We start from the raw sequence: 8658 nt of genomic DNA, 5'->3' as shown, positions 1-8658 counted from the left end.
TTCGACGGAAAGAATGAGCATTGGAAAAAAATATCCGTCAGTCAAAGATTCATCAGCGTTAAAAAAGTGGCATATCTGATACAACTGTCCCCATTGAGGGTCTAGGCCTCGCAGGTACTCCAACCTGGGTTGTAAGTTCTACATCTTCCAGCATCTTTATCCTGGTCCTTCTTCCAATCATATCTCCAAGAATCGCACAAATCTGACCACACAACAATCTCCCGAACCCACCGGATACATCCGCAGCCCTCCATCCCAACACTCAACCTGATTTCTTCCCACCTGATCAGCCCAACTCGACTGGTATGTCAAACACATCGCCCCTCCCTTCCAGCGGATAGAATTAAGGTAGGTTGCTTGCTCTTTCCCCCCACACTTCCGCTGGTTGTCAAGTTCTGCTTCCAGTGGAACATAAACTGCTTCTGGACTATTGTGGTAGGTCCAAACATCCTGTATTCCGTGGCGATGTGGGTTCCGTTCAATGAAGACCTCCCAATTGGCGAAGTCCGTCTCCAAGGTAATTCCCAGTTGACGTGATAAACGTCTTTACAGCATGCGGCAATCTACCGGCCATCGTGAAAAAAGTAAGCAATATAATCAACGACTTCTTTAGGGGGACATGAACGCGCATCACTAGATCTGAGGTGATTCTGGGTCTGATCCCCGAGGTACCACTCTACTTGAATTGTTTGGGTCTGCGGACGTTATGCCACTCAACAACGGTTCGGCCACCTTCTTTAATGGCCATTCGGCCACTGCCATTGACTTGGCCACTGTGAGTCGGTCTATTCTTTCTACCCTCAAGTGAAAAGTTTTTGCAGTCTTATTTGAAAAAAATAAAAAACAAACGTTCATGCACAGAGAAACAGACGTCTCACTTAGAACAAAATGCAATCAAAATCATCGTCACAGAAACATTGTACCCCAATGCTAAAATCATTGTGTTTAGTCGAGCAACCAGATGGCGGTAGTGCGCAAACGTCAAACACAAGCAAAATCGATGGAAGCGCCATCGGTGGCCGATTGACCACCTACAAAACTTTAAATCAACCGTTAAGAAGGTGAACGATGTAACATGTGTTGAGTGAGACGTCTGTTTATCTGTGGTTCATGCCTCACCACCGGACATTTCGCGGAGGCTCATATTGCGCTATGATGCCACCTGCAGGGAGGCGTACGACCTCCACCTTCGACGCATATTTGAACGAATCAGGCCCAAACTTCACCCAAACCGTCCTTGATGCCGCCATTGCCTGCATCCCGCAAACAGCACCCGGCCAGGGCGAAAGTAAGTTCACTGGTGGTCGGATGAAACGCGTCTGGTGTTTAAAGCGAGACTATAGGCCCTCCGAGCGCTACGGAGATTTCCCGCTGGTCATCCTGATACTTTGCCGAATTTGCCCGGTGAACTACGACTCTACCGAGTTCCAGCGAACAATCCTTGATAGTACTTCGTCTCCCACAACCTTTCAGGTCCCCTTGATTTACAAAATTCTGGCTCCAATCTAACGTTTTTTTGCCTCCGAGTTGTCATTCCCCCTCTTCAACAGCAATGAGAGGTCCGCTGGTCCCGACGTGATTAGATACCCTATCCACAAAAACCTACCACCTACCTACCAACCTACCTTGTAACCGCTTGAAAGGAGGCTTCCTAGCCTCCTGAAAATAAGCTTCCGAGCCTCTTGAAAGAAGGCTTCCGAGCCTCTTGAAAGGAGGCTTCCGAGCCTCTTCAAAGGAGGCTTCCGAGCCTCTTGAAAGGAGGCTTCCGAGCCTCTTGAAAGGAGGCTTCCGAGCCTCTTGAAAGGAGGCTTCCGAGCCTCTTGAAAGGAGGCTTCCGAGCCTCTTGAAAGGAGGCTTGAGCCTCTTGAAAGGAGGCTCTGAGCCTCTTGAAAGGAGGCTTGAGCCTCTTGAAAGGAGGCTTCTGAGCCTCTTGAAAGGAGGCTCTGAGCCTCTTGAAAGGAGGCTTCTGAGCTCTCTTGAAAGGAGGCTTCTGAGCTCTTGAAAGGAGGCTTCTGAGCCTCTTGAAAGGAGGCTCTGAGCCTCTTGAAAGGAGGCTTCTGAGCCTCTTGAAAGGAGGCCTGAGCCTCTTGAAAGGAGGCCTGAGCTCTTGAAAGGAGGCTTCTGAGCTCTTGAAAGGAGGCTTGAGCCTCTTGAAAGGAGGCTTCTGAGCCTCTTGAAAGGAGGCCTGAGCCTCTTGAAAGGAGGCTTCTGAGCCTCTTGAAAGGAGGCTTCTGAGCCTCTTGAAAGGAGGCCTGAGCCTCTTGAAAGGAGGCTTCTGAGCCTCTTGAAAGGAGGCTTCTGAGCTCTTGAAAGGAGGCTTCTGAGCCTCTTGAAAGGAGGCTTCTGAGCCTCTTGAAAGGAGGCTTCTGAGCCTCTTGAAAGGAGGCTTCTGAGCCTCTTGAAAGGAGGCTTGAGCCTCTTGAAAGGAGGCTTCCTGAGCCTCTTGAAAGGAGGCTTCTGAGCCTCTTGAAAGGGAGGCTTCTGAGCCTCTTGAAAGGAGGCTTCTGAGCTCTTTAAAGGAGGCTTCTGAGCTCTTGAAAGGAGGCTTCTGAGCCTCTTGAAAGGAGGCTTCTGAGCCTCTTGAAAGGAGGCTTGAGCCTCTTGAAAGGAGGCTTCTGAGCTCTTGAAAGGAGGCTTCTGAGCTCTTGAAAGGAGGCTTCTGAGCCTCTTGAAAGGAGGCTTCTGAGCTCTTGAAAGGAGGCTTCTGAGCCTCTTGAAAGGAGGCTCTGAGCCTCTTGAAAGGAGGCTCTGAGCTCTTGAAAGGAGGCTCTGAGCCTCTTGAAAGGAGGCTCTGAGCCTCTTGAAAGGAGGCTTCTGAGCCTCTTGAAAGGAGGCTTGAGCCTCTTGAAAGGAGGCTTCTGAGCCTCTTGAAAGGAGGCTTCTGAGCCTCTTGAAAGGAGGCTTCTGAGCCTCTTGAAAGGAGGCTTCTGAGCCTCTTGAAAGGAGGCTCTGAGCCTCTTGAAAGGAGGCTTGAGCCTCTTGAAAGGAGGCTTGAGCCTCTTGAAAGGAGGCTCTGAGCCTCTTGAAAGGAGGCCTGAGCCTCTTGAAAGGAGGCTTCCTGAGCCTCTTGAAAGGAGGCTCTGAGCCTCTTGAAAGGAGGCCTGAGCCTCTTGAAAGGAGGCCTGAGCCTCTTGAAAGGAGGCTTCTGAGCCTCTTGAAAGGAGGCTTCTGAGCCTCTTGAAAGGAGGCTCTGAGCCTCTTGAAAGGAGGCTTGAGCCTCTTGAAAGGAGGCTTCTGAGCCTCTTGAAAGGAGGCTCTGAGCCTCTTGAAAGGAGGCCTGAGCCTCTTGAAAGGAGGCTTCTGAGCCTCTTGAAAGGAGGCTTCTGAGCCTCTTGAAAGGAGGCTCGAGCCTCTTGAAAGGAGGCCTGAGCCTCTTGAAAGGAGGCTTCTGAGCCTCTTGGAAAGGAGGCCTGAGCCTCTTGAAAGGAGGCTCTGAGCCTCTTGAAAGGAGGCTTCTGAGCCTCTTGAAAGGAGGCTTCTGGAGCCTCTTGAAAGGAGGCTCTGAGCCTCTTGAAAGGAGGCTTCTGAGCCTCTTGAAAGGAGGCTTCTGAGCCTCTTGAAAGGAGGCTCTGAGCCTCTTGAAAGGAGGCTTCGAGCCTCTTGAAAGGAGGCTTCTGAGCCTCTTGAAAGGAGGCTCTGAGCCTCTTGAAAGGAGGCTTCTGAGCCTCTTGAAAGGAGGCCTGAGCCTCTTGAAAGGAGGCTTCTGAGCCTCTTGAAAGGAGGCTTCTGAGCCTCTTGAAAGGAGGCTTGAGCCTCTTGAAAGGAGGCTCTGAGCCTCTTGAAAGGAGGCTCTGAGCCTCTTGAAAGGAGGCCTGAGCCTCTTGAAAGGAGGCTCTGAGCCTCTTGAAAGGAGGCTTCTGAGCTCTTGAAAGGAGGCTCTGAGCCTCTTGAAAGGAGGCTTCTGAGCCTCTTGAAAGGGAGGCTCTGAGCCTCTTGAAAGGAGGCTTCTGAGCCTCTTGAAAGGAGGCTTCTGAGCCTCTTGAAAGGAGGCTCGAGCCTCTTGAAAGGAGGCTTCTGAGCCTCTTGAAAGGAGGCTCTGAGCCTCTTGAAAGGAGGCTTCTGAGCCTCTTGAAAGGAGGCTTCCTGAGCCTCTTGAAAGGAGGCTTGAGCCTCTTGAAAGGAGGCCCTGAGCCTCTTGAAAGGAGGCTCTGAGCTCTTGAAAGGAGGCTTCTGAGCCTCTTGAAAGGAGGCTTCTGAGCTCTCTTGAAAGGAGGCTCTGAGCTCTTGAAAGGAGGCTCTGAGCCTCTTGAAAGGAGGCTTCTGAGCCTCTTGAAAGGAGGCTTCTGAGCCTCTTGAAAGGAGGCCTGAGCCTCTTGAAAGGAGGCCTGAGCCTCTTGAAAGGAGGCTCTGAGCCTCTTGAAAGGAGGCTTCTGAGCCTCTTGAAAGGAGGCTTCTGAGCTCTTGAAAGGAGGCTTCTGAGCCTCTTGAAAGGAGGCTTCTGAGCCTCTTGAAAGGAGGCCTGAGCCTCTTGAAAGGAGGCTTCTGAGCCTCTTGAAAGGAGGCTTCTGAGCCTCTTGAAAGGAGGCTTCTGAGCCTCTTGAAAGGAGGCTCTGAGCCTCTTGAAAGGAGGCCTGAGCCTCTTGAAAGGAGGCTTGAGCCTCTTGAAAGGAGGCTTCTGAGCCTCTTGAAAGGAGGCTTCTGAGCCTCTTGAAAGGAGGCTTCTGAGCCTCTTGAAAGGAGGCTTCTGAGCCTCTTGAAAGGAGGCTTCTGAGCCTCTTGAAAGGAGGCCTGAGCCTCTTGAAAGGAGGCCTGAGCCTCTTGAAAGGAGGCCTGAGCCTCTTGAAAGGAGGCTTCTGAGCCTCTTGAAAGGAGGCTCTGAGCCTCTTGAAAGGAGGCCTGAGCCTCTTGAAAGGAGGCCTGAGCCTCTTGAAAGGAGGCTTCTGAGCCTCTTGAAAGGAGGCTTCTGAGCCTCTTGAAAGGAGGCTTCCTGAGCCTCTTGAAAGGAGGCTCTGAGCCTCTTGAAAGGAGGCCTGAGCCTCTTGAAAGGAGGCTTCTGAGCCTCTTGAAAGGAGGCTTCTGAGCCTCTTGAAAGGAGGCTTCTGAGCCTCTTGAAAGGAGGCTTCTGAGCCTCTTGAAAGGAGGCTCTGAGCCTCTTGAAAGGAGGCCTGAGCCTCTTGAAAGGAGGCCTGAGCCTCTTGAAAGGAGGCTTCTGAGCTCTGAAAGGAGGCCTGAGCTCTTGAAAGGAGGCTCTGAGCCTCTTGAAAGGAGGCTTGAGCTCTTGAAAGGAGGCTTCTGAGCCTCTTGAAAGGAGGCTTCTGAGCCTCTTGAAAGGAGGCTTCTGAGCCTCTTGAAAGGAGGCTTCTGAGCCTCTTGAAAGGAGGCCTGAGCCTCTTGAAAGGAGGCTTCTGAGCCTCTTGAAAGGAGGCTTCTGAGCCTCTTGAAAGGAGGCTTCTGAGCCCTCTTGAAAGGAGGCTTCTGAGCCTCTTGAAAGGAGGCCTGAGCCTCTTGAAAGGAGGCTTCCTGAGCCTCTTGAAAGGAGACTTGAGCCTCTTGAAAGGAGGCTTCTGAGCCTCTTGAAAGGAGGCTTCTGAGCCTCTTGAAAGGAGGCTCTGAGCCTCTTGAAAGGAGGCTTCTGAGCCTCTTGAAAGGAGGCTTCCTGAGCCTCTTGAAAGGAGGCTTCTGAGCCTCTTTAAAGGAGGCTCTGAGCCTCTTGAAAGGAGGCTCTGAGCCTCTTGAAAGGAGGCTTCTGAGCCTCTTGAAAGGAGGCTTCTGAGCCTCTTGAAAGGAGGCTTCTGAGCCTCTTGAAAGGAGGCTTCTGAGCCTCTTGAAAGGAGGCTCTGAGGCCTCTTGAAAGGAGGCTCTGAGCCTCTTGAAAGGAGGCTTCTGAGCCTCTTGAAAGGAGGCCTGAGCCTCTTGAAAGGAGGCTTCTGAGCCTCTTGAAAGGAGGCTCTGAGCCTCTTGAAAGGAGGCCTGAGCCTCTTGAAATGAGGCTCTGAGCCTCTTGAAAGGAGGCTTCTGAGCCTCTTGAAAGGAGGCTTCTGAGCCTCTTGAAATGAGGCTTCCGAGCCTCTTGAAAGGAGGCTTCCGAGCCTCTTGAAAGGAGGCTTCCGAGCCTCTTGAAAGGAGGCTTCCGAGCCTCTTGAAAGGAGGCTTCCGAGCCTCTTGAAGGGAGGCTTCCGAACCTCTTGAAAGGTTGGGTACCGAACTGTCAAATCGTATGTTTTCCTTCATTGACTATCCTCGCCAGCAGAAGATATTCCGGGTAGCGTCGACAGCGATATTCTTTATCTAGCAACTAAAATATCTTTTATCGATCAGCATAAGTGGATAATAGATCCACCATTGTTTCATCCCTTATACTCGTTATGGTCGTCTCACTTTGGGCTCTTGAAATATTTTGGCAAAAACAACGTGGTTTCCAAGATGACCAATTTGTGATTTTAGTGTATAATCAATTTCGAATTGGTCGCAATTCTGCCAGGGATTCTACTTCCTATTTCTCTCCCTTTCACACGTTCAGTTGCTACCGATTACTACAATAAACATTAAACGTAAAGTACTGGCATAGGGATATTGTAATATGTGATATAGAGAAACACCAACGCAGCACATTCCATTTATTGACAGTCTTTATTATCATGTTCTATTTGCTCTTCAGTTGTGTCAGGTTAACAAATCCTAACATTTCTGTGATTTTCTTTATTTCAACATCATACTTTGTCTACATCTCACTCAAATTACATTCAGGTGGCATTAACTAATAAAAAGACTCTGACGATAAAATAAAACGAGCGTCTTTATTTAAAACAACAGAAGTAAAGCTTCAACGCATGTGTATGTAAATCTTCTATAATACAGATTTGAACGTCTCAGGATTGTCAGAAATACGTTTCTCTAGCTCTGAACGACTATTAGATTGTAAATATGTTTCTAGGTTCAACATCTTTTAACAAAATATCATCCAGATAATTTTGAAATCAACAAAATATATTACGAGTGATCACGCCATTCAAATTTACTACTCTTTCTCCCAATCATGACCTCGGTACTTATGAGCTAGAGCACAACTAAGTTCCATTTGGGATTTATTCAGTTTTAGCTACAAAACAGGTTCTCCTGATGGTTCGCATTCTCTTTATAAATAACAACTATTTATTGCTACATTCAACAAGTTTCCAGTGAAAGATGCTTATACGAGTTACAATTCATTTACAAAACCTAAATCAATCAGCTGAACTAAACTTCCATGACGACATGATTCTTTCCCAGGAGTGGGAGCGTGCGTAACACTCAAGCCGATAGACACTTTCAAATCTTATCTTAGAGGAGCACTTGCAGGTTACGTGGTGTGTTATGTTTCCTAAATTTAGCCACAGTTTATGTTGGGTGTGTGTGCACTGGTTCTATGGTACTTGATCTCTAGGACATTTATTTTTGTTTGATTTTCTATTGCAGTTTGATTCATTCGGTCCGTTGTTCCGCTAACTCACTCACTAAATGACACCCGTATTTTTTTTGTTCCACATAAATTTCGACACCATGGATGGAACATAACCCATTAGAGGACACTAACGTCAAACAGTTTCGGTTTCGACACGCATTAGAACAATCTTCTTACCTCACTAACTACCAACAACGAGTTACATAGAGCGCCGTTTGCTTATAACATGGTAGCATTTGTTGCTGCTTTGAACACACTTTGATGTGATTTCTTCGACCTATTCGATAGTTATTTGGTAACAGTTTTATGCTTTTGATTCACTGATTGCTGATTTATTTGTTGATACTTTGTTTGTAACGACAGGATGATGGGAGAATGCAGCGGTTCAACGAACGATATTCATCATTTAATCTTGTGTGGGGCTGATGGTCTGTTTCCGGATACGCTAGGGTAGATGATGTCCTGTTTAAAGAATAATAATATATTTGCAAAACAACAGCTTGATGACAATTGCCATTGTTCGCTGACCTAACAATGTTGTACGGCAATTATCGTAGGTGTTTATAATAAATTCAGAATAATGCAAAACAGCCATCTCAATCATTTTCTGGGACGATGTGCTCAAGCACCGCTTTGTTGAAATACGCTGATTGAAAACGTGCTTTCCTGTCAGTCTGCATCCAATCAGCAAGCGATATAAAACAAAAGAATGAAGTGAAGGACCCCTTGGACAATTCATTTTGAAACTCCTTGAAGCCAGAACCTAAGATTGATATGTTCGATTTCAGTTGAGTATCTTTCATTATGCATCATTATGCTCTGAACTACCATTTACAGATCTGCGGTAAAACACTCCACACTCCCCGTATCAATATCAATCCTGTTGATTCTTCGAAATTAAATTAACACAATTATCATTGATATGCAGTGTCCTTTGCAAACAAGTAATCGAGTTGATTGAATTATCGTTTTTGACTGTTATTATTTTTCAACTCCGTGTCCCATGCAGTGGTGCACTCGCCGCAAATTGATTCAATAATTGATGACATCGCTTACATGTCTTCTCTCACACGGGACCGACGATTATCCAATCAAATTAAAACTGAATCACTTATCACCGGTTCCCTCTCGCCATCTATCATTGATGGCTATAACCGGCATCGGAACAATGGACATTTATGTCATCGGCAGTCTGCATCTCCAGGGGAACGTTCCGATCACCTTTATAATTGAAGAAGATGACACTTAAACCGATACTCGAAGCATGGAAGATAAAA

General features: G+C 47.7%; 1 protein-coding gene across 1 annotated transcript in view; it reads right to left on the bottom strand.

Moving 5' to 3' along the window:
• Window positions 1–6551: 6551 nt before the first annotated feature.
• Window positions 6552–8658, bottom strand: part of LOC134225098 (putative uncharacterized protein DDB_G0277255) — a 506490-nt gene continuing 504383 nt past the window's right edge. Inside the window, exon 12 of the mRNA XM_062704885.1 lies at window positions 6552–7658. The gene's annotated coding sequence lies outside the window, so the exon portion shown is untranslated. The remainder of the gene's footprint in view (window positions 7659–8658) is intronic.

Source organism: Armigeres subalbatus, chromosome 1 (genome assembly GCF_024139115.2).
Source record: "Armigeres subalbatus isolate Guangzhou_Male chromosome 1, GZ_Asu_2, whole genome shotgun sequence".
Classification (NCBI taxonomy): Eukaryota; Metazoa; Arthropoda; class Insecta; order Diptera; family Culicidae; genus Armigeres; species Armigeres subalbatus.
This window is presented reverse-complemented; position numbering and strand designations above follow the sequence as displayed.